We start from the raw sequence: 25,877 nt of genomic DNA, 5'->3' as shown, positions 1-25,877 counted from the left end.
AACTCAGTGGTTAGCATAAAATATGCATTCAAAAAGTATTTTTAAAATAACGAGGTAGGTAGTATTTCCCTCATTTTACAGATGTGACAACTGACACTCCAAGAAAACTTACCAATGACCGCAAGACCTCATGTAGGATTCAAATTTAGTTTTTCTAACTTCAAAACCCATATATTTGGTACAATATCAAAAGCCACAAAATTACAACATTATGTTGTTATAGAAATGAATAAAGTGAGTGGAAAGGAGATTACAATTGTGCAAGGTCTTAAAAAGTGAGCAAAACCTTTCATGGAATGAAAATTAATTGTGTATAGGAATGTGGAAGAGAGTGGAGGGAAATATTCTTGGCCACTGCTTCCAAATTTGTTCATTTCATAGCACATATACTATTTTTACAGCACACTGTGGGAAACGAGGAAGTAATTCTCAGTTGGAGGCAACTTCCCTGAGTGCTCTGGCCAGTCCTGACTCTGACCAGCCACCCTGTGAGTTGAAAGGATCTATATCTTACCACACCTTTAATCCACTGGCTGCATGCAAATATTCCAGATTTATCAGTTGAGAAGCTTAGTTCTGGGAATATAAAAATTGCATGCAAAAATATAGATATGAGAAAATGCATGAAATATTTTTGAAGCCTTGAGAAGTTCAGCCTGGTTTAGGAGATAAGACAGAAGATGGTATTGGAGAAGTTGTTCAAGAGTCAGGTTATAAAGCTTCTTAAATGTCATGTACTGGGATTGCAAAGTTATAATAAATATGCAAAACAAACAGAACCCCAAAAGTCCCAAACCTAAAATAGTACAATAATGGAAAAAAGGATTCTCCTGTTTTAATTTTTTTCTTAAATATCATTTTACATATTTGAAACTGTATTTATAACTCAGAGATTCTTGCTGTGATTCAGTAAGTGTATTAGACAAAACGTCTCTCAGAGATCAACTATTAAAGCTGAGTGAAATGAAACAAACTAAAAAAAGAACTGTTTAAAATTATTTTCCAATAACTAAGGCAACCAGAAATTGAGGAACCAAATTCCTGAAAAGAAAGCTAATGCATTAAAATGAACCCTCCATTTGTCTCTACATTTTCACCTTGACTGCCAATTCCTAGCCCTGAACATAGAAAATGATCACAAAACAGCAGCCTAGAAACTCTTGGAAGACAAAACAATTGGACTTAGCATTATTAGAAGAGGTGTAATTTGAAGAAACCCATAACAAGGGACTTTAGGAAAGTGACTCTGACAGTCTACATATAATTTCTACCCCAAGGACTCAGCGATTCTGTTACAGAGAAACTCTGAGATGCTGCTCAGAAGCTAACTAGTTTAGCTGAGATTGTGAAAATCTCCTGATGCTGGAGAGACAAAAAGCAGCGTTCAGCTCCCCCAAATAAGAACGATCCCATTTAAACACTTAAGACTTTTTTACATTGAGATTCCTGCAAGGGTTGCATACAAGGAGTAAGAACCAACTAAAAATAGACCAGTTTTGCCTAGATGGAAGTGATCTGCCTATACTCAAATTGGATTGGAAAAACAAACACACTAAATCTTCTCTGGAGGAAGATGTCTAAAGCCTTTATCCTTTTTTTCTACGTATTTTCCAAAACTTACAAAATATGTCCAAAACAGCAATCAAGTAACCAGAACGAAGAAAAGACATATAGATTCTTAAATAATGGAGATTAATATATTTAGTAAAATAGATTACAATTTGAAAAACCTCACCAAACAGCAACAGTATTTAAAAGAGAAATCAAATATAAAGCTTAGATAATTGAAATTGAGTATTAAAAGATGGGTTTAATGGCAACTTAAGAATTGCAGAAGACAGTATCAGTGATTAGATTATAGATTAGTAGAAAATAATTCATAATGAAGCATAAATATAAGGATGGAAAACACACAAATCTAAGAAGTATACCGATAAACAATTATAATTAAATTTTTGCAATATTGTTGAATTTACGCTCTATATGGATGAATTACATTTATATACTAGCTATAGACATTCAGAAAATAAAAGTTGAAAGAAAAATCAATAATAATATAGCTTGAAAGTCACGAAATACCTAGGAATAAATATAATGAAAACTGTAATACCTCAACACAGTAATCTATAAATTGTTACAAAAGAAATCAAAGAAAACCTTAATAAATGGGAAAAAAAAACCCACTATGGCCAGAGATTGGAGTATTCTGTATTCTTAAAATGCCAATTCTCTCTAAATTTATCTATAGCTTCAATACAATTTCAGTTAAACTCTCAACTCTTTCTTTAAATGACCTTGAGGGATGCAGAACCCTTATAAACCACTTAGTGGGAATATACATTTTTATAACTATTTTGGTAAACTGACAGTATCTATAAAGCTTTGTGCATGCATACCTTATAACCCAGCAATTCCACTTCTAGCTATGTAATCAAGGGAAACACATATCATTGTACACTAAAAGCAGATGTGAGAATATTCACAGCAGTATTAGTCACAATAGAAAACAGGAAACAAAACTCCATCAATAATATTTGTACATCTGTACGATGTGATGATATACAGAAATAATAAAGAAGAACTCTACTGCTGTATTTAACAACTAGGTAAACGTCCCTGTTGGATGATTCAGAGAAACCAGACATGAAAGAATACCTGTATTTGGTGATGGGGGTGAGGAAGTGCACTTGTGATGAGCAACGGCTGTTGTGTGGAAGTGTTGAATCACTATGTTGTACACCTGAAACAAAATAACATTGTATGTTAACCACACCGGAATTTAAAATTAAATAAGCAAAAGCAATAAAAAAAGAATACCTATATTTTATAACTTCATTTGTTTAAAGTTTAAAACTGGCAAAATGAATCTAGTTGATAAAAGAGGATATTGGTTAATATCTGAGGGCATTTTAACTGGTCGACTGTTAGTAGAGAGGCTTTTGAATGTTCTATATCTTCTATATGTTCTATTTTTTCATCTGTTTTTTAGTTACATAAAACTATGTTCCCTGTGCAAAAATGTATTAAACTCTGCATTTCAAATGTGTATACTTTACGCACATTATATTTCAATAAAAAGTAAAAATATCTTTATGCAAATTATAAATGTCCTTTATATATTTTATTACACATCCATTAAAACCTTTTGGTGATTGTACTGCCATCACTCCAAACTAAGCTGTATAAGGGTGTACTGTCTTGGGTTTCAGCCACCTACTCACATCTCTCTCTCTCCCCTTCCTTGATCCTCACAGGCCATAAAAACCTGAAAAAAATAAGTTCACTTCTTGGGCTCCTGTTTTTACATATGTAAAATATAAAGATTGGGTTACATTACTTCAAACTTTCTTTCATTTTATTGGACCTCCCTTTATATCCCTTTCACTCTAGTCTTCCTCACATATAGTTTTCATTACTCCCCTGAACAATTTCTGACAGTATCTTCATCAATAAATTTAAAAAATTCTGCTTGGATTGGAAGGCAAAATTTTGGCCTGTCCATTCCTCTCTCCTATCTCACTTGTCCAAAATCCTTAATGCCCCATGAGTCCTATATATTATATTCTGTTGTATCTTCTTTTTCTTCCTCTCTCTTTGATGTCTGCTAGTTGTTCAAGTCCCCATTCAAGCCTTCTTTCTCCAACCAACATCATCTTACTATTCTAGCCCTCCTTGATATGCCTATTTTCAAACACTTTGCACATAGTGTGGAGTAATCTTCTGTTGTCATCCATTTGCCTTACCTGTGACTGCTCTGTTTTCCCAAGGAAGAATCAGCTCTTTAAGGAGAAGAAGGCCATCCCACTAATTTGTCATGTGCAGTCTCCTGATGTACAAGTATGTTTGCCAGTTTTATTAAGATATACTTGACATACAGCACTGTATAAGTTTAGAGTGTACAGCATAATAATTTGACTTACATATAATGTGAAATGACTATCACAATAAGTTTAGTTTATATCTACCACTTCATACAAGTGCAAAAAAATTCCAAGAAACAAAACTATACACACACACACACACACACACACACACACACATATATATGTACATATATATATGACATTTTATATATATATATATATATACATATATATATATTACAGCCTTAGTAATTATAACTGGAAATTTGTGCCTTTAAAAAAATATTTTTAGGGGCGCCTGGGTGGCGCAGTCGGTTAAGCGTCCGACTTCAGCCAGGTCACGATCTCGCGGTCCGTGAGTTCGAGCCCCGCTTCGGGCTCTGGGCTGATGGCTCAGAGCCTGGAGCCTGTTTCCGATTCTGTGTCTCCCTCTCTCTCTGCCCCTCCCCTGTTCATGCTCTGTCTCTCTCTGTCCCAAAAATAAATAAACGTTGAAAAAAAAATTAAAAAAAAATATTTTTATTTATTTTTGAGAGAGAGAGACAGAGCACAAGTGGGGGATGGGCAGAGAGAGAGACAGAGACAGAGACAGAGACAGAGAGACAGAGAGAGAATCTCAAGCAGGCTCCAGGCTGTGAGCTGTCAGCACAGAGCCAAGAGCAATGCTCAAAATTGTGAACCCTGAGTTCATGACCTGAGCTGAAGTCGGACACTTAACGGACTGATCCACCCAGGCACTCTGGAAGTTTGTGCCTTTTAATCACCTTCATCCAATTCCACTATCCCTATCTTCTTATCTGTTTTTGATCCATCTGCTCTAATACACTGTCAGATTCTGAAGGCTAGTCTTCTAGTTGTGTTATTTATTTACTCACAATTTGAGCCTAATGTCCTGCACAAAGAAAACCTTCAGTATATACTTACTGATTTTTTTCCTGGTTCTTTCAAAGAAACAGGCCATTATAGTATTAGAAACTAATACCATGAATGTTTCCTGTACTCAAATGCTTTCATGGTATCACACTCTCTACATAAAATTGGAAGAACTTATTATGGACCACGACCCCTGAGGAACCTTGCCCTTGCCTAATTTTCTGGCATTCCCCACCTCCTCTGCACCTTCTCAGCCTTCATCCTTCCTCTTCCCTCTGCCCATAACAGAATGCCTAACTTTTTACATATTTTAAATCTTTCTTCAAATGTTACCTTCTTCGAGAAATCATTATTCATCCTAACATGCCCTATGCAATATTTTCTTTTGTTTTTCTCTGTAACTTAACCTAGTCCAACCCCAAATGTAAACTACTTGAAGGCAGGAACTTTGAGTTTCTTATTTTTTGTATTATCTCTATACCTTGCAAATATAATGTGGTCAATAAATATGAACTGAGTAAATATATACAGAAATGAACAAGTGGAGTAAACACTGACAACACTGATTGAAAAAGAGTCTAATCCAAAGTAATAGGTTCAGACTGAATTGAAAACATAGGTTCAGATCCTGAGGGACAAAGAAATATATCAACTATATGAGAAGAAGATACAACCACAGAATTTGTGGTTATAATAAATAAAAATGGGGTGAATGTGAGTTGTGGGCAAATCGTTCTTACAAAATGATCGGAGAAGTGATAGTATTTTAAAACTTCTCAATTCAGCCTGAGTTGAATATTGAGCTATATAGTAAGTAATGAATAAAGTTGATTATCTATGTCTGATTTTATTATAAAAAGCAGTGCATCTGGGAGCCAGATGACTTTAGAATCACATTATAGACAATAACTCTTTAATTCTTCAATATAGGTGGAGACAGGAATCATTATCCCATTTAGCAGACTTTAAAAGTTGAGGTAGTAAAAACAAATGGTTTGTCTAACATTTCAACATTTATTTGAGAGTGTCATGTTGAATTTCAGTTCAGAGCCACATGTTTGTTCCTGCATTTACCATATAATTTATTACATAATTTACATTATGAACATAAATTTCAACATAGTGAGAGGTGCATCGCACTCCGCACTCTACAATAGATTTCCCTTCTGTAATCATCCAATTATGGGTAACCAGAAAGGCAATGAATACAGCACTGGATATTAAATGTGGACATATCCCCCATTAACTTATTCAAAAAGTGAGGTTAGGAGCTGGTTCAGGTTCAAGAGTGGCTGACTTATGGAAACACATGGATTCAAGCCCAAATTAGAATCCTAAAGGAAGTATAATACACTATGAAACAGAGTAAGTTGGTTTGTGGTGGCAGTGTCATAGCATGTACCAATTTGGTGACTCCTGACGAATCACATGGAAGCATTTTTTTAATACAAAATATAATATATGTATTGTATATACTTATATAAAATATAAATACTATTAGTGATATATAATCATTTTTCTTCTTGTGGGCCACTTCACATAGATTTATCCTTTATTTTTATTTATTTTTTTATTCATGGATATTCAAAATTCCACTCTCCTCCTCCCTGCCGCCCAAGAAAGTTCCAGCCTCAGAGTTGTTAAAGTAAAAACAATTGTTGTTAAAACGGAAAATAGAGGCAATTTGTATCATTGGCCCACCACAGTTTGGCTCAAGTCTTCCAGTCTCTGCTCTTGTGAGAATGAAGCCAGACCACACACTGAGGCTGAATTACAACACTTCAAAAAGAAGAAAAACACTAATGGAAAAAGTCAAATGGGTTTCCAAATTGGAGGTGGTAGACAGTGCAGAAACCTCTTAGCACAGCTCTTACAAGGGCTGAACTCTGAATCTGAGGCCCCAACACGCAGTCATGAACTTGCATTCCCATGCTTCTGTGGATGTAGGACAGGAAACGTCCATTCCACGGCACATTGTACTAGTCCATCTGCTTGAGGGGAAATGCATTTTTAGAGCCTTTTATCTCAGTCCCCACTTTTTGTAAATGGATCCTTTCATTTATGAAACTAAAAAATGAGAGCTACATGGAATATTTTCTTCCAAAATAAAACTACTTCAGCAAGTGAATGAATAAATTAAGAAACAAATCATTAAAAAGAAGACCTTAAGTTGCTCTTGACAGAGAAACATAACTTCTGCTATCTTTGGCACAAAGCAGCATCCTAAGTTTTACAATCTAAGTAAGTGTTGATAAATTGTGGGAAGGGGAGGGGTGAAGATGTGTTTTAGGGACAACTCAGAAAAGGTACTTGATTCTGGAATGTTCTCCATCTCTTATCTCGAGCATAGGCACTTAGGACACAGTTGTGAACAGAAGAAAATACTATCCCTTTCTTCAGAAATACAAATCTAAATTTAAAAACGGCCACACAGAGGCAGACACAAGATTAGAATTTCTGTGAGCACTGGAACAGAGACATACATGTTAATGTGGGGTCATACAAAAAATGTATGAATTGACTAGAAAAACAGGGGAGGCTTTCCTAAAGAAATATGACAGAGTTGACCTCTACTGTGTGCAAATCAGTCTCAGCATCATGAGGGAAGTTTGTATCCTGAACACAGCCAGGATGACAAGGCTTCACAACACTATCGTTTGGTTAGATCTGGGAAGGTTAGGGTCATTTGGCCAGACATATATGTTTCCATGGCTCTTTCAAAAATGTTATGCAAACTTCTGAAAATTTGGATGTCTTGTGGCACTTAAGGAGTCCTTTGGGGAATAGAACAAATAGGAGCTTCAGAGATGCTTTAAATCTAGTCAGAAGAAATAAAAAGGAAAAGTAGAAGAAAGAAGTCATGGCAAAGAAACGGACATTTTTAAGTGCCAGGTAGAAACTAGACGCTGGATGTAAGTTATCTCCTTTGATCTTCCCCCAGTACTATGGCCATTCAGTGTAGTTATCTCCATTTTATAGATGTGGAAATTGAGCTTCCAAGACTTGGGTTATTTATGGACTATGACAAATCTAGATAATATTCTAGGATTTGAACACAGGACTCTGACTTCAGACCCATGCTCTTATTTTTTTTTCATGTACAATATTTCCTCTCTAGAGAAATCTTTGTAGGTCTTAAGAGTGGATAATATGTGTTAATATAAACTCTGTTGCTAATCCAATTTAAATAAAGGAGAATGCTGCTGAGAATTCAATCCAATTGCATTATCCCAAGAGAGAAATTGCAGAGATTTGCCTTCACTCTGTGTGTGATTGATAAACATCATCTCTGTCAACCTAGTCATGCCCTGAATTTCTCTTGTAAAAATCGAGTGTGTCCTCCCCTACCTTCAGAGACAGGCTCATAACCGAGGCTGGATTAAAAACACATTTCTATCTGCCACACATAGTATTTGTCAGTGTGGCAGACATTAGAGCTTGATTTCCCAAATACTTGAATATAATCCATTTCTCCTCTTCCCAATTTTATCAAAGAGGTTGGAAAGATAAAATAATCAATTTCCCAGAATCCCATGTGACTAAGAGTGGCCATGTGGTGCTTTCTGGCCAATGAGGTACAAGTTTGCTGAATAGTACTTGGGGATAGATTTTGCTTCCCCCATAAGAATAAGCAGAAACAGTTGGCTTGTCCTTTTGCCAGTTTGTTCTCTTACCAGCCTAAATTCAGATGTAGTACCTGAGATGCAGCGCCCTTTCTGTAACCACAATGCAATAAGCATGAACACCTAAGCCAACATCAAAGATACTGGACCAGAAAAATGGAAAGAGCTTGGGTTTTGAGCCACTTTTCTGGCTATAGGCTGTTTCCCTTAGTTTTGATAATGGAGGAAAAATAATTTTCCACTTGTTTGAGCCAGTATTATGAAGTTATCTTCTGTTTTACTGACAAAGCACTCGTGACAGACAAAGTCAGATTCACGTAGGTAAACCAGCCAAGTCAATTAAAACCTTTTCTCAAGTTTTTTTCTTTTTTATTTGAGCAAGAAGAGTGATATTCTTTTTAATGTTTTATCTGAAAAAGTGATCACATTCCTTATAGTTGTTGCCCCCCACCAAAACAGGATTAACCTCAACAAAATTTAGTAAGGATGTTTAGATTGATGATGCCTCATACACACCAAGAGGAAATAAAAAATAAAGGATAAATCAGTTGTACTATACCTATACAAAAACTATAAAACATTACTGGAATAAATCAAAGAATACACCTAAATAAAAGAAGAGATATACATTGAACAGGGGTTGGAGAACTCATATTTTAAATATGTAAATTCTTTTCACATTAATTTATATATTCAAAAAAATTACAACCAAAATCTCAGGAGGCTTTTTTTTGTAGAAAGTGTCAAACTGATTACAAACTTTATGCAGAAATGACACAGAATAATCAACACAACTTTTAAAAACAATGAAATAGTTGGAAGATTAACACTTGATTTCAAGACTTATTAAAGTTATACTGATCAAGACAGTATGGCACTGGCATCAAATAAACAAATCGATTAATTAAATACAATAAAGACTCCAGAAATAGAACCACACATATAAGAACAATTGATTTTGGCAAACGTGCAGTGAGAATTCAATGTAAAAAGCAAACACAAATGGTGCTGGAACAATGGGCTATCATTATGCAAAATGGAGATGTTGTTCCATACCTTGCCTCATATATATGAATTAACACTAAATGGATCATAGACCTGAATGTGGACCCAAAAATATAGAACTATGAGAAGAATACATAGAAGAAAAGGGTTAACCAAAGATTTTGTAGATATGACACTAATAGAGTGGATGGCTGATAGTATTTCATTGTGATTTTAATTTTCATTTCCCTAATGACGTGATGTTCAGTATCATTTCTTGGGCTTGTTGTTTTTATGTCTTCTTCAGTAAACTGTTCAAATCCTCAGCCCATTATTAATGTTTTGTCTCATTGAATTATTATGTTATTTATCTATTCTAACTTCAAGACATTTGTCAGGGGAGCCTGGATGGCTCAGTCGGCTAAGCATCAGACTCTTGATTTTGGCTCGTCATGATCTCATGGTTAGTGACTTTGAGCCCCACATCAGGCTCTGGGCTGACAGTACAGAGCCTGGTGGGGATTCTCCGTCTCCCTCTGTCTCTGCCTCTCCCCTGCGCAAGTTCTCTCTCTCTCTCTCTCTTAATAGCAAATTAATAATAACTAAAAAAATTATCAGATCATTGTTTTGTAAATATTTTTCCCAGCTTGTGGCTTGCTTCTTCCTTTTTTAAAAATAGTTTTCTTCTAAAAATAAAAGTTTTTAATTTGATGTTCATGGGGTGATCTTTTTTATGTATTAGCTTTATATACCCTAAGACATCTTTGTTTAACCCAAGGTTATGATTTTCTACTATGTTTTCTTTTAGCAGATGTATACTTTTAGGTCTTAAATTTAGGTCTCTAATCGTTCTGAAGGTTGACTTGAGGGTTCAGGTTTGTCTGTTTTTTTCTGCATGGATATTCAATTGTTCCACCATCCATTGTTGAAAAGTCTGTCCTTCACCCATTGTCTTATTTTCACAGTCTGACAAACATTTATTGGTCATACATGCATGTCTAGACTCCCTATTCTGTTTCACTGGCCTATTTGGATATCCTTAACACCAATATTACAATGTCTTGATTATTATAGCTTTATTAAATTCTTGAATTCTGGTAATATGTTAACTTGAGCTTTACACCTAGTTCAAAATTGACTAGCGTACTCTATGTCCTTTGAATCGTCATATAAGTTTTAGAGCGGCTTGTGCAATCTTTCTAAAGAAAAGGCTCTCCCTTTTCACAGTTCCCTTTTCTTTCTTGTCCAGAGACCTTGGCCTCCTCAAACTCTAATTTCTATCTTTTTAAATCCACAAATCCATGAGGCTACCAGGCTTCCTTTGGGCTCATCCTCCTACCCTGCGGCCTGGAAACTGCTTCCAGGAAGCACACTGGAGCATTTATAGGGCTGACCTTGTTTGTTTCCCTTCTCTCTGTGATCCCAGGACTCTGCCTTTGTTGTTCAATGTCTGGAAAGAGTTGTTGCAAATATTTTGTCCAGTTAGGTGTTTACATTCAGAAGGCAATGGTTGTAGCAGTTAATCCTTCCTGGACAGAAGCAGAATTCCTGACAGTCATTTTAATTGTAGCCTTTCTAGTTGATGTGTAGTAATATCTTACGGTGGCCTTATAGGACTCCTGATTTTGAGCAAGTTGTCATGGGCTTCTTGGTCTTCCATATAGCTTCTCTTATGAAAAGCTTATCAAATATTTTATTCATTTAAATGAAGTTGTTTATCTTATTTTATTCATTTAAATGAAGTTGTTTTCTTGTAGGAATTATTAAAACAATTTTTTAATGCTTATTTATTTTTGAGAGAGAGAAATAAACAGAGCACAAGCCGGGGGAGGGGCAGAGAGAGGGAGACACAGAATCTGAAGCAGGTTCTAGGCTCTGAGCTGTCAGCACAGAGCCCAATGCGGGGTTCAAACCCACGAACTGTGATGACCTGAGCCCAAGCCAGATGCTTAACCAACTGAGCCACTTATGCACCCCTAAGTTGTAGGAATTATTATAAATTCTAGAAACCAGTCTTCTATCAGAAATGTGCATTGGGAATATTTTCTCCAGGTCTTTGTCTTTCTTAAACATGTCTTTTGTAGGGCATAAATTTTTAATTTCAATGAAGTCCAGTTATTGATTTTTTTCCTTTTATGATTCATACTTTTTGACCTTTTTCTACCCGATGTACAGAGATTTTTTCCTATCTCATTTTTCTAAAACTTTTGTAGTTTTAAGTTCTACAATATGTCTAGGATCCATCTGAAATTAATTTTGCATGAATAGTGTCAAGTAAGGGTTGAGGCATATATTTTTTCAACTGGATATCTAGTTGTACCAGCACCATTTGTTGGAAAGAAAATATTTTCCCACCTATCTTGGCATATTTGTTAACGATGATTAACCATATATGCGTGTGTGTTCATTTGGGGCACTCTATTTTTTTCTCCCTTGATTTATACATATATTTATATTTGAAGTCATATAAAATAAGTCCTCACCTTTGCTCTTTTTCAAAATTATTTTGGCTTTTTAAAAAGATAAAAAATACACAGGAGCAAACCTGACGTTGTGTTCAATGACCAAGAAGAAAAAATTTAAGAAAAAAATTAAATAATTATAGTATTGAATTTTAATCCACAAAATAGAATATTTATATATTTATACTAACATAAATAAAAAATTAAAAAAGTAAATATATGGGGGCGAAAGAGTACCTCTTCTATTCAGAAAATTTCTCAATAATAAATATAGAAGTAATGAGGGAAATTCTATAAGTTTTGCTATAAACTGGTGTTCAATTGTATGGTCTATGAAGGTGGTCATGTGGTATTGTCTTAATTTGTGAATGTGCTGAATTAAATTGATGGTTATTAATGGTAAAATCAATAATAATTATTATTATATTACTGGTTATAGGTAACATTTTCCTGTTTCTTCATATGTCTACTCGTTTTTATTGGGTGTTGGACATTTGTTAATTTTATATTGTTGAGTAGCATAGTTCTTTAAAAATTCTTTCGAAGGCTGTTGGACTTTGGTCTGCCATATAGTTAAGTTATTTATCTTGAGGCTTGCCTTTTGAGTTTTATTAGCAAGTCCATGGTAGTTTTACTCTAGAAAAAAAATTTTTTTTTTCCTATTATGTCTGGCCATCTCTCCTGATTGTCCTGAGTGTTCAACGTAATCTCTCTATTCTGGCTGGCTAAAACACAAAAGTATTCCAGAACTGTGCAAACTCTACATATTTTTAGTTATATATCTCTGGTATTTCTTTTCTTGGACAAGTGGATATTTTTCTATGCATGTGGAACTTAGAATTCAGCAACAGATCCCAGGGTATTCTATATAGACTTTTGGAACTCTTTCCCTGTATACCTTCTTCTTTTCTTATACTCTGCTCCTCAGCCTCCAGCTGCCTTTACCTCCCTGAAATTTGATCTTTGCCTCTTTATTTTTTAAATGTTTTTAATGTTTATTTTTGAGAGAGACAGAAAGAGAAAGAGAGAGAGAGAGAGAGAGCAAGCAGGAGAGGGCCAGAGAGGGAGGAAGACACAGAATCCAAAGCAGGCTGCAGACTCTGAGCTGTCAGCACAGAGCCCCATGTGGTGTTCAAACTCACGAGCTGAACTGAAAGATCATGACCTGAGCCTATCCAGATGCTCAACCAACTGAGCCACCCAGGTGCCCCGTGATCTCTGCCTCTTTATGTAGAATGCCATTCTATAGTTGGGGTTTTCCTCCCTGCACCATGGGTTAGAAAGCCTCTAAAGAGAAAGCCACAAACATAACCTAGCTCACCACTTTTGTTTACCTTCTCTGAATATCAGGATAATAGTCCTGGAATGATGATGGTTGTCCAATATCTGAAAAAAAAAGTTTCAAATATTTTGGCATTGTCCTGATTATTTATGGTAGGAAAATAAGTCTCATCTTGATTTCCCTGGGAAGCATAATTGTTTTCTTTAGTTTTTAGCGATAATTTCTATTTTGAAAGATTAATTGTATGGCTCACCAAAAAAAAAACAACAGGTTGTTGTCTTATTTTGTGTATTCTTTTAGTATTACTAGATTCTCATTTAATTGCAAGGATTAATATGTGGAAAAAATGTTTGATTAAATGGTGCTGCTTAACCATCTTCGCTTTAATACCTTCTAAAGTAATTTTGTGAAAGTATATATATATATATATATATATATATATATATATATGTATTATGTATGTATATATACATATATGTATACACCCACATATATATTTGCACACTTTTAAGTTAACATTTAAATATGTTATCAGATGTTGAAATACTTTCTGTAAAACATCAAGATAAGATATCTAGTATATTACAAAAATTGACAGTAAGACAATCTTGCACTATTTTAAATGTTTAATACCTTAATAAATGTCACAGCAATTTAATGTCCTCTATAATCTGTTTTTAAAATGTACGTACTAGTTCCTTTTTTAAACTTAATTTCCACCAAGGACTACTTTGTCATAATGTTCTGTATTTTTAGCCTTAAATTATTTTATTAGCTTCTGTATTATGCCTCTCTGCCACAATAATAGGCATTGAAATCACAGGTTGCTTTTCTTTATTTCCTGGGATATGATGTCCAATATTTCAAAAAGTGTTTTATTCTACATATTATTGTGATTATTGCTATTAATTTAAATATCAACCCTACCAGCATATATTACACATATTGTTAGGTAATTATTAAATTTTAAAGTGAAGGTTTTTATGAAATGCATTTCTTATGGATAAGGACTTTTTCTTTTCTTTTCTTTTCTTTTAGCTAGTGCGTCCTTATATCCTAAGATGAATATATTTTATTGCTAGAATAAGATACGTTTCAACACCTATTAGCTACCCACTTTTCATTTTTATAGATCTAGGCCCTGAGGAACCATGTACTCATAAATAAGAAAAATGGAATGGAGGGAGTTTTATTTTCATCATGTCATACAATTCCTTGTAAACTCTCTGGGTTACATGCCAAAAATAACATGGTGATTTATCATTAAAAGTTATTTTTGATGATCCATAGTTGATTACAGTCTACTCCATTTTAGTTCTTGCAAAGAATCTGAAGCTATCTGATGTGTTAAAAAAAAAAAGTCTGTCAAATAGTAGTGTCATTCCTTTTCATTAGTGTCATAATACCTGTATTTAGAATATTTTGAATTGTACCTTTTTCCAGCTCTCTAAATGTGTGAATACCATGGGTTATGAATGAAAGGAAGACTCAAACTTTCTTTATAAAGCAGAAAAATAGCTATTAATTCCTTGGCTATAGGCACTTTCTTAGGTAGCTGACTCTTCAAGAAAGAACACAGATGGAAGTTAAAGATCTAGAAGTTTGCCCCAGGTTTTTAAGCTATTCATGTCCATGTATTTCTGGGAAAATCCTTGTGTACCTGCTGGGGTCACAGATCCAAGTTGGAAGATGACAGTCCTAGATGACTGGTTGTGGGCATCTGCCATGACTAGTTCTACATTGTGTATATAGACTATAAGATGTACAATTCTGCTTTCTATAAGACTACACTTTATTGGAAATGCAAAATCACACACTTAACCTGTATATAAATGTGCTAATCTATTTTTACATATGAGGTAAATGAACCTCAGAAAGGTGAGGCAATATGCCAAGTTTCACAGGTAGTAGTAAGGTGGTGGACATGGAACCCAAATCTGCAATCTTGTTATTCCAAAGTCCATGTTCCTTTTACAAGTACTGCCTTCCAAATGACCAGAAAAACAATAAAATTTAACAAACGTCATAGATGGAAGCTACTGGTTGAATATGTATTCTATTGAAATCTACTTAAAGAAAGAGGTGAAAAAATGGGCTGGAAAAATGAGGAGTATTTTATAGGTAAAAACGAAGGCCTAGGTAAGCTGGGGAAGGGTACAAAGCAGTGGGGGAAGGTGTCAGGTACATTGCAAAGGAAAGAGGAAACAAAAACAACTAGATAGGGAGTCTACTTGGAAAGCAGATAAAGTTACAACTTGCTACGGAGTCAGGCATGGAAAAATCTTAAAATGATGATTCTATTCTTGAAAATTAGGAGTCATTGGTGAGTTTTGAACAGGGCACATGGTAAAAGTCATGTTTTAGGAAGAGTTACCCAGTAGCAGCCTGCAGCATAGTTTGAAAATGGCGTTGACAAGACTACCTAAGTAGGCCGCTGTAATAATCCAGATGTAAGTTTATAATGAAATAGACTAAAGTGTTAGCTGCGGGAATGTAAAGGAGAAGACAAATACTAGAGACAGTATGAAGAAGGAAATCACAGGCTAGGGGTTAGGATAAATAATTCATGTGAGGAATAGTGAAATATTAGGCAAGAACGATTGGCTTGGATTACAAAGAGCTTTTAATGCAAGCTGAGGGCCCTGGATATTATAGTCAAGTGGAAGGCAAAACATGTTTTTGAGCATGAGAATACAAATGTTTAGAGAATATTAATAGTGAAATGAATATTTTATCTCATTCTAAAGCAAAAACATTAGGATATAATTATAAAAACCTAAGGACCTAAAGTCTCAATTCCATAAATTATGAATTCAGTTCCTCAAAGGGTAATGTGAAGTTACTTCTTTGTCATATTAGATTACAGTCAGACTGGCTTGTTCCCACTTTATAATGTTTAAAAGAAAACTTAACAGAAATTAAGTGAGACTTTTGGATTGCTCTGGAAATGATTTCTATCAGGAGACAAAGAGTATGTACACAATATGGGCAGCGACACCTCCTCCAGACAGGAAGGTGTTTAAGGAAAAAGTTTAAGTTTAAGGAAACACAGGAAGATGTTTAAGGAAGGTGTTTAAGTAAAAGGCTTGTTTAAGGAAGAGCTGCTATTCCCAGCTATCACCACACACTATGCCTAGGAGGACTGGCTGCTGGTGATAGTCCATACTACCAGTAGCAGAGGCTGATAGGAGATGCTCAACATCACTCCTCATCAGGGAAATACAGATCAAAACCACACTGAGATTCCACCTCATGCCAGTCAGAGTGACTAAAATGAACAAATCAGGAGACTATAGATGCTGGAGAGGATGTGGAGAAATGGGAACTCTCTTGCACTGTTGGTGGGAATGAAAACTGGTGCAGCCGCTCTGGAAAACTGTGTGGAGGTTCCTCAAAAAATTAAAAGTAGATCTACCCTATGACCCAGTAGTAGCACTGCTAGGATTTTACCCAAGGGATACAGGAGTGCTGATGCATAGGGGCACTTATACCCCAATGTTTATAGCAGCAGTTTCAACAATAGCCAAATTATGGAAAGACCCTAAATGTCCATCAACTGACAAATGGATAAAGAAGATGTGGTTTATATATACAATGGAATACTATTTGGCAATAAGAAAGAATGAAATCTGGCCATTTGTAGTGATGTGGATGGAACTGGAGAGTGTTATGCTAAGTGAAATAAGTCACGCAGAGAAAGACAGATACCATATGTTTTCACTCCTATGTGGATCCTGAGAAACTTAACAGAAGACCCAGGGTCCCCCCTGGAGAAGGGGGGAAAAAAGAGTTACAGAGAGGGAAGGAGGCAAACCATAAGACACTCTTAAATATTGAGAAAAACTGAGGGTTGATAGGGGTTGGGGGGAGAAGGGAAAGTGGGTGATGGGCACTGAGGAGGGCACCTGTTGGGATGAGCAGTGGGTGTTGCATGGAAACCAATTTGACAATAAATCATTTTAAAAAACCTTCGATCATAAATAAGTAGTCCATTTTTAGCTTTATATTAATAAAATCATACAATATGTAAAAAAAAAGGAGTATTGGAAGATAATTTGAAGTATATCTCTGAGGTCATGGAAAGTACAAGAGTTCAGCAGAATTTGGAAAGAATTTATCTGTAAGTCTCATGAGGGAATCAGAATTTGAAGGAATGGTGGTCCTGGCAAGACTGCGTAAGACTGGCTGTCTTCTTTGATGTCCATTTAATTTAGAAAAGTCATGCTAAGTGTGTGAGCTGCTTTCCTTTTCCTTCTCTCCCCCTTTCTCTGCCCCCTTCTGTCCCTCATTCTCTCTCTCCCTCTCCCTCTCCTTCTCTCTCTCTCTCTCTCTCTCTCTCTCTCTCTCTCTGTCTCTCTCATTTATTTTCATTCTCAAGTTCCTTTTCCCCCAACTAAAAAGCACAGCCTTCATATTGGCTGAACTCCTCCAAAAACAGATATCTAACTGGTAAATGGGATAGTAGTCTCCTCACAAAAGTGGAGGCAGGGGCTATGTTATTCACCTCCTACACCCTAGCTAGAGGAAGGAACTGTTGAAAATTCCCCACTGACCCAACAAAATCATTATTTCACTGGTTCTTTCCTCTTTCTGTTTATAAAGACTTGTGGGGGAGGCAGCGATGAAAGATGTTTGGGGGTAGCAGAGCTAATTTGGTAGTGGAGCTAATTTGATTATCCCCCTGAGGAGAGTGTAAAGAGATATGATCCCCTAAAATTGTAATGCTTTTCTTTTTTTAAGTTTTTTTGGTGACTTTTGATTTAGATTTAATTTCAAACGTCCTGAAAATTTTAAAGACTATCAAAAGAAAACTCCCATCTGTTTATATTCACTATTAAACTTTACATTTTATTTTATCATTCTATGTTATCTATCTATCTATCTATCTATCTGTCTATCTATCTCTACCCTGTCATCTGAAAGCTGGAGACAGTGAATCCCTTTACCCATAAATACTGCAGTAGGCTTTTTCTGAGACATCTGGTTCATTTTAGAGTATGCCAGGACAAGCAATTTGTCCCTAATTTTCCATGCTAGTGACAAAATCCAGAGCAACTAAAAAAGTTCCACTCAATATCCTATTATAAAAATATTCTTTGAAACATATTTTCCTAGAAAGCAAACTGATAAATACTAATAGGACACAGATTCATCATCATTATATGATAACAACTACTTACTAGGATTTCAAAATACACTTAGCAAAGTATTAGTCATTTTATATATAGTTCATTTTTTTCATCATAACTTTTACACAATGTTATTCTTCACAGTAAATTTATAATGGAGGCGCTATTTGTTCAAAATGGCCACAAAATATTAGCTCACTAAGGATATCCAGACATTTTATTAGTTAATATTTAATTAATTATTAAAGTATATCCCTTTATAGCAGAAAGGATGAATGTTATATCCTATTAAGACAAAATATCAAGTGCTAAGAATATGCACCAATTCTAGAAGACTATACAAAAGAGACCTTAAAGCTCTTATTGAAAATGTAAACTGTGAGCAGGGAATTTGGGTTGCTTTGATTTTATATTACCTTTACTTTATCCTATACTTCTTCAGGGGGTAGCATAGTAGTTCATTATTCATGAACCTTAGAGTTGACTACTTGTTCACTTCTCTCCTGATGGCCCACTGTTCCTTTTCACTCCTCTCTTCTGTCCTTTTTCTTTTCCTAGTCGGGAAGGCCTGTGGAGGACTTTGGGTCTAGCATCCATAGGAGAAGAAAGAACAACAGAGGGTCAAACAGCTACAAAATTATTAGATCTTTGAAATAGCCCAGGGTAAACCATTTTTATGGTAAGTTCTTCCAGTTCTTTTCTCCTCTCTAAGTATCATTAACAGTAAAAAAAAAAATAAAAAAAAAAAAAAAAAAAAAAAAAGGTTAATTTAGTACCTTCTATGTACCATGCACTGCTCTGTTATTTTATACAAAATGTAATTTAATCTTTAAAATCATCCTCTAAGGAGCAATGTAATCAATAATCAATAAAAGATTGCTATTCAAAACTCCATGACTAGAATATAAATAAGAATTTAGGGATTAGAATATGAGACTAGAATATAAAACATAATAAGATAATAGAATATAAATAATATAAAATAATAAATAAGAAAATAAGAATAACTCTCTATTTGGAGCCCATCTTATAAAATACTCATTTTTTCCCCTATTACTATTGTGTGTCACTTTGAAGAAAAAAATCCTTAGAAGTTGTTTGAGATGCTTTTTGTTCTCCACTTTCTATCTTCTCTTTCTGCTGCCTAGAACAGGTAGTATGGTTCCAGCAATCATCTTGAATCATAAAGTGATCTTGAGAATGGCAATTTTGTGTTAAACATGGCAGGGCAAGAAAAAAAGGATCCTTGGTCCTTGAGGACATTGTGAAACTTCTGTATCAGCCTGGATCTGTCCTACCTTAAGACTTCTTTTATGTGAGATAGAAATACAACTCTCCCTTATAGAAGCCACTTTAATATCATTTTTAGTTTTTCTCTTACACAGAAATTAAACCAAGCTCCAAATTTTAAGTACTTAAATATGCTATATATGTAGGTGCTTGTACCTTGTTTGACCATAAGCTCCACAGATACATTAATGGCTATTAAATAGGGTATATTAGGATCAGGTTTTTTTAGTTTTAGATTATGCTGACTACAAGAGAGGGGATGAATTAAAAAAATATATTGGAGGCAGAAAACCATATTGGAGGTAGTTTTAGCCATCTAAGAAAAATATGATTTAAGTCAATCTAGGAAAGTTGTGGTTGGGATGGGGGAGAAATGAAGACACTGAATAAATACTTCAGATATAAAAATGTCAAGACTATAAGATTGATTGGAAGTAGGAGGATGGGGAGAGAATGTGCAAGTACTAGAAACTCTTGTTTCTAAAACTGGTGGTACAACCATAAGAGTTAGTGAACACTGAGAGTAGAAACGTCAGTGGGAAAGTTCAACTTTGCACATGTTGAGCTTGAGTTATTTATGTGAAAGCCAAATGGATATGTGCAGGATGCAGCTGGATAAAAAGATTGTTGCTGTTCCTTACCAGAGGAATTCTGGCTGGTGTGTGTGTGTGTGTGTGTGTGTGTGTGTGTGAATGAAAATTATCAACCAGAGAAAGGACATAGTAGAGAAATTAGTGAAAAGATAATAAAATCCTGGGGAACTTCAAAATTTAAGGTTGGTGGAAGAAAACAGGTATCCAAAGGAGAAAGGTAAGAAAAAGGGAGTGAGGAATATAGATATCCAAGAGTCATTCCAAGAAATGTCATTTGAAGAAGGAGTGAATACTATAATATGCTCAGTGCAACAGATTACCACTGGGACAGACAATGAGGAAGATGGTACTGTAAATGGGAACAATGTCAGCTGAGCTGCTAGGTGAAGAAAAATCTACAGAAAGTTAAGAGTGAATGGTAAATGAGGATAGTTGACCATTCTTCAGAGAAGTTTAGATGGAAAGTAAAAGGAAACATTCAGTAATAGTGAGAACAAAATATAGATTAGAAAATGATTAAATGACAGCTGATAAAAAAAATAAGACTAAAGTGTCATTATCAAATGATTGACTAAGAATTTTGGAGTAACACCTGCATCAAAAGGATGACACCCCATTCTAGGTCCTGAGAAATTTTATGTTGGCTTTAATTGTTCTAAACAGAGAGCAGTAATTTAATACAAATTTCCAGTTCTTTGTAGAAATGGGTGAGGTTATTAGATAGGAAATAATAAATAAGTTTCTTTCGCTGTATTTTGCTATCGATCGAAGAATAATGAATTAAATCAAGAAGACAGGGAGGCAAATGATTGGCCTAGCAATACCTTATCAGAATTCTGCTGGCAGTTAGGATAATGATGCTCCAATCACATCTGTACTTTCTCAGTCAGCATACAGATCTGGGAATAGACTCTAAATTAGTTACCATGAAGCTAGCAAGTTCATGCAAATGTTGTAACTCACGTTTTTGAATTTCACCATTTCCCAAAGCGAGTTGACCCAATGATCTATATTTGGTGGTGATTTTTATTCCCAGATGTTGAAAACAGCTTCTTTGCTGGCAATAGGTCCTTGAGGATGCATTTTTCCCTTAGCTTTAAATAGCATACTTTAGGGAATTGGTATTACCCAAGATATAAAAAGATTAATAAGGATTTAAAATTGAATAACTCCAGTAATTCCGTTAATGGATGTGCATACAAACTGTTTCCTTGGTTAATATTATAATGGCTTATTTATCACCACATTCCTAAGAGATAACTCTCTTAAGTTTGTAACCACAAGCTTTCAGTCATCATGAGGCGCTGAGGCCACACGCCTTATTTCTTGGCACAACACGAGCAACCTTGCATAAGTCTATGTGTGAGACTTTGGAGAGCCTCTCCCCTTCGATCCCCTGTGTAAAATCTCTTTTTAAAGACATCTGAACTTTATCTGTGTCTTTCTGGCTTTCATTGAGAATGTTTATTTAATTCAATGTGAGAGAATTGAACTCTGGACAAGGAGCATGATGAATTTTCTAATTCAAACTGGGTACCAAGAGGTGGCCTGTCATCGTTTTCCTTTTGTTGAGCTGAAAAAAAGATAGCAAATGAGTCTCCTTGAGAGCAGTTCCCACTTCTGTTTCAAGTTTCCCCACCAAGTCATTAAACATTCTCTGGGTTTTGTCAACAGCCTGGTAAACATCCAAAGAAAGAATCAAAATAAGATCGTTTATTTAACATTCTTCTCCTCCAACTGCTGATTAGGATAAATAGTTTGGATAAAACTTCTATCTGATCCAACAATCACAAAAAGAAAGCATTTAGCTATTGGTGAAGGTTAAATTGAGTTAGAAATACTTTAAACAGCAAAGAATTTTTTGCAAACTTTGATATTTTCTTTATCTTTAACTCATCTTGTTAAGACAATGTCAGGGCTGAGCATTAATGTTGAATAAGCTCCATAGAATCTAAGTGAAAACATAGGCATTGATTTCCAGAACAACGCATCGGTAGAAAAGTCTCAAACTCAGGGCTCCATTTAAGTAACTAAAAGAAGTTGATTCTAGCTATTTCCAAGAACTGCCTTTTCAGACTTTGGGCGAAATGTGTGCTGATTTACTTATCTCTAGAGAATCTAACAACTTAGTCAAAAATGAAAAAAAAAATGTTTCTAATTACTGAAAAGACTTTTAGGCTTACAGATCACACATACTGTTATAGTGCTTTGTTTTATGTTTCTGTGCAAACTTTTTCAAGAAAATAAGTTGTAATCCTAAATAAAGATCTAGTGAAATACACTACTGAGATCTTAATAGAGTATATGTGATGCAATAACTAAATTAATTTGCAGATCAAATTTTTAACATTTCAAGATTCTACAATTGTTCACAAAATCTCCTCTGGCTTCTGTTCCTACTAGATTTGCTCTTATTATCTGTTTTATGCTCTGATTAAAATATAATTACAAGGTCTCCAGGATGACATACACTTCAATGCATTTGTGTTTTTTCTCAGCCTGCTACTTAGAATGCTCTTTTCATTCTTTAAGACTGATTAGCATCCTATTATTCCTTTTAGAATGACCTCATATGCCACCATGGAATATTACTTTAACTTGAAATAAAAATCAACAGATGAACCATGATTCTTCGGACTTGGGTATTGGGCAGACATTTCTTCAAAAAGGAATAAAATGAGCTTGGCACTTTGGGAAAAGCAACTGACAGTAATTGTGACAAAATCTGAGCTGTCAAAAGAAAATGAGAATTTTGGAAAAATTTTTATCTACCATGGGTTTTGTAGTTTCATGATACTTTAAACACTTCTGATGAAATTGGTGAGGACATTAATGATTGTGACTTTGATAATGTATAATGAAATATGTCAATTTTTGGAAGAGTTACATAAATCAGTGATCTGTTTTCCAAACGATGACTGTATGAAGTTACAAAATTACATATGAGTAAAACAGCCATTTAAAGTGTAAGAAAAACTAGCAGATTTTAACAAAACAGGATAAAGAAAGTTGATTAATATGATTTCAGATCTTACATTTCAACTAACTTTAACTACTTTTTCCCACGTTTTGGTGTAGGATCAAAAAATATTTACAATTATCTGAAAATTCTCCTTCTCTTTCCAATTACGTATCTGTTGGAAAACAGATTTTCTTTATGCACTTCAACAACAACAACAACAAAATAATGCTACAGATTGCCAGAAGAAAAATGTAAGAATTCAAGTGTCTTCAATTAAGACATCAAAAAGATTTCCAAGAGTAAAACAGTGACACCCTTGTCACCAAATTTTTGAATATAGGGTTAGTTTTCAGAATAACTGCCAGTAAGTATGTTTTGATGTAGCAAGTATAAATTCCTCCATGAAAAATGTGAGTGTCACTTTACAAATTTTAAGTAAACTCATTTTCTGAATCCAAGTAAAGTATTTGCCTGATGAAAAAAAAATTATATTCTTGATAATCTCATTTAAATTCAAGGATTTCTTTATGATTATAGCTCCAATATACATTATTTCAATCCCTTTCTTCGCATCTAAATTTGGCGAAAAGAGAGTGGAGCTGGGCTGTGCAACTAATGCAATTCTCAGGGGCCTAGGCCACTTCTTATTAACTTCTCAACCTTGACCTCAGGCCTAGGCCACTTCCTGTACCACATATGCAGTACTGTGTCATCTGATGTTCTGCATAGCTGGGACTTGAGCTTCCCTTAAAGGTGCATGGTGGTTGCTGGGAAACCATAAGACGACAGGAAAAGAGAGATGAAAAGCATATGCATTAGAATTTTGAAATATTATCATCACCACATTGTTTTATGTATATACTTCCCATCTACTTGTTTCCTTACATCTGTTTTATAAACTTAATATACTAGAGACATGTTCTCATGTCATCAAAATATTCCTCTAAATTATAATATTTAAACTTTGAATACATTTTATCACATTTCATCCTGAGGACATATTATAATTGATTTAAGAAGTCTGTTGTTAAACACTTAAGTGTCCAATTTATTGTTGTTATAAACAATAAGTGAACATCTTTTCACCTGTTCACCCAAATGTTTGTATTCATTCATGATTATTTCCTTAGGACAAATTACTTATAAGGGAATTCTTGACTTAAAGACTATATTTTTGAAGTCTTGGGATTTTTTCCCCAAAATTATTCCCTAGGCTATTGTGCAAATTTACATTCTGCCAAGAACTGTAGGAGTGAATATTATTTCATGTGTGAAATGGTCATTTAGATATCTTTTGTAAATATCCTGTATACATTTACTGCCCATTTTATTATTTGCATCTTAGGTTTTTTGTTATTGTTTTAATTATTTGTACTATAACTTGGTGATGTTAATAATGCCTACCTGTTCTTTCTTTTGGTTGCATTTAATTGTCCATCATTATATTTTTAAACTTTATGATTCTTTTATGACTGTCTTTTTAAAACAGCAGATGCCAGATTTTTATATTTTGTCAAATTTCAATAGAGAAATTTAACTTATTCACATATTTTTACAACTAGTATCTAGTTGTTGCTTTTTTTTTCTTCAAAAGTATCCTCTTTGCTTTCTGCTTTTAATTTATCTTAATAAGCTATCCCCCTTCCTGTCTTTTGCTGTTTAGACCATGTTTTCTTTGCACTTTTCTTTAGTATTATGGATGCTTTATTTTTCTCCGCGGTATTGAGGTTTAATTGACAAATAGAATTGAAAGCTATTAAAGTGTACCATCTAATGACCTGATCTATGTACACACACTGTGAAAGGATTTCTCCCATTGAGTTAACTAACGAATTCATCACCTCACTTATTTACCTTTTCTTTTTCTTAGTTACATTCTACTCTTAACGAATTTCAATTATACAATACAGTGGGTATCAACTGTAGTCGCTACGTTCTACATTAGATCGTTAGAACTTATTCATTTCATAACTGAAACTTGTGCCCTTTCAGTAGGCATCTCCCTATCTCCTCCAGCCCCCAGCTCTGGGCACCCACTTTTCTATTCTGTGTCTATAAGTTAGGCTTTTATCTTTTTATTTTAATTTTATTTAATTTTATTTTATTTTATTTTATTTTATTTTATTTTATTTTTTTGGTACGATTCCAAATACAAGTGATTTAATACAGTATTATCTTTCTTTGGCTTATTTCACTTCACATAAAAGCCCTCTGGGGTTCATTTTTGTTGTCTCAAATGACAGTATTTCCTTCTTTTTAAAGACTGAATAATATTCCATTGTATATATTCACCTCGTTTTCTTGATCCATTCATCCACTGTTGTATACTTAGATGAATTCCATAAATTGGCTATTGTGAACAATGCTGCAATGAACATGGTGCTACAGATATCTTTTTGAGCTCATGATTTTGTTTCCTTTGGGATTGCTATATCATGGGATTGCTGGATCATGTGGCAGCTTTATTTTTAATTTCTTGAGGAACCTCCATACCGTTTTCCACAGTGATTCTACCAATTTACATTCACACCAAAAGTGTACAGGGGTTTCTTTTTCACCACATCCTCTCCAGTGTTTGTTATCTCTTGTCTTTTTGAAAATAGCTACCTTAATGAGCATGAGGTAACATATCATGGTAGTTTTGATTTGAATTTCCCTGACGATTAGTGATATTGAACATTTTTTTCATGTACCTGTTGGCCATCTGCATGTCATCATTGGAAAAATGTCTATTCAGGTCCTTTGCCCAATATTTTTCTCAAGTTTTTATGTAAATTACAGTTAGTTAACATACAGTGTAATATTAGTTTCAGGTG

At 34.6% G+C, this 25,877-nt stretch overlaps 2 long non-coding RNA genes across 3 annotated transcripts in view; both read right to left on the bottom strand.

Annotated features, from left to right (window-relative positions):
* The window catches only part of LOC121028675 (uncharacterized), an 87,502-nt gene extending 68,536 nt beyond the window's left edge, over positions 1-18,966 (bottom strand). Inside the window, exons 1-3 of one of the 2 annotated variants that reach the window (XR_005789379.1) lie at positions 18,633-18,966; positions 13,140-13,191; positions 2,656-2,740 (exon numbers count right to left, since the gene is read on the bottom strand). This is a non-coding gene — a long non-coding RNA (uncharacterized LOC121028675). The remainder of the gene's footprint in view (positions 1-2,655; positions 2,741-13,139; positions 13,192-18,632) is intronic. The other variant, XR_005789378.1, reaches the window with a different exon arrangement.
* A 193-nt stretch (positions 18,967-19,159) lies between these two features.
* LOC121028673 (uncharacterized) overlaps positions 19,160-25,877 on the bottom strand; it is a 132,387-nt gene continuing 125,669 nt past the window's right edge. The window contains exon 16 of the long non-coding RNA XR_005789376.1: positions 19,160-20,998. This is a non-coding gene — a long non-coding RNA (uncharacterized LOC121028673). The remainder of the gene's footprint in view (positions 20,999-25,877) is intronic.

This window comes from Herpailurus yagouaroundi, unplaced genomic scaffold (assembly GCF_014898765.1).
Source record: "Herpailurus yagouaroundi ecotype Mexico unplaced genomic scaffold, PumYag 100, whole genome shotgun sequence".
Taxonomy (NCBI): Eukaryota; Metazoa; Chordata; class Mammalia; order Carnivora; family Felidae; genus Herpailurus; species Herpailurus yagouaroundi.
Note: the sequence above shows the minus strand (reverse complement) of the source record. Positions and strands in the feature narration are given on the sequence as shown.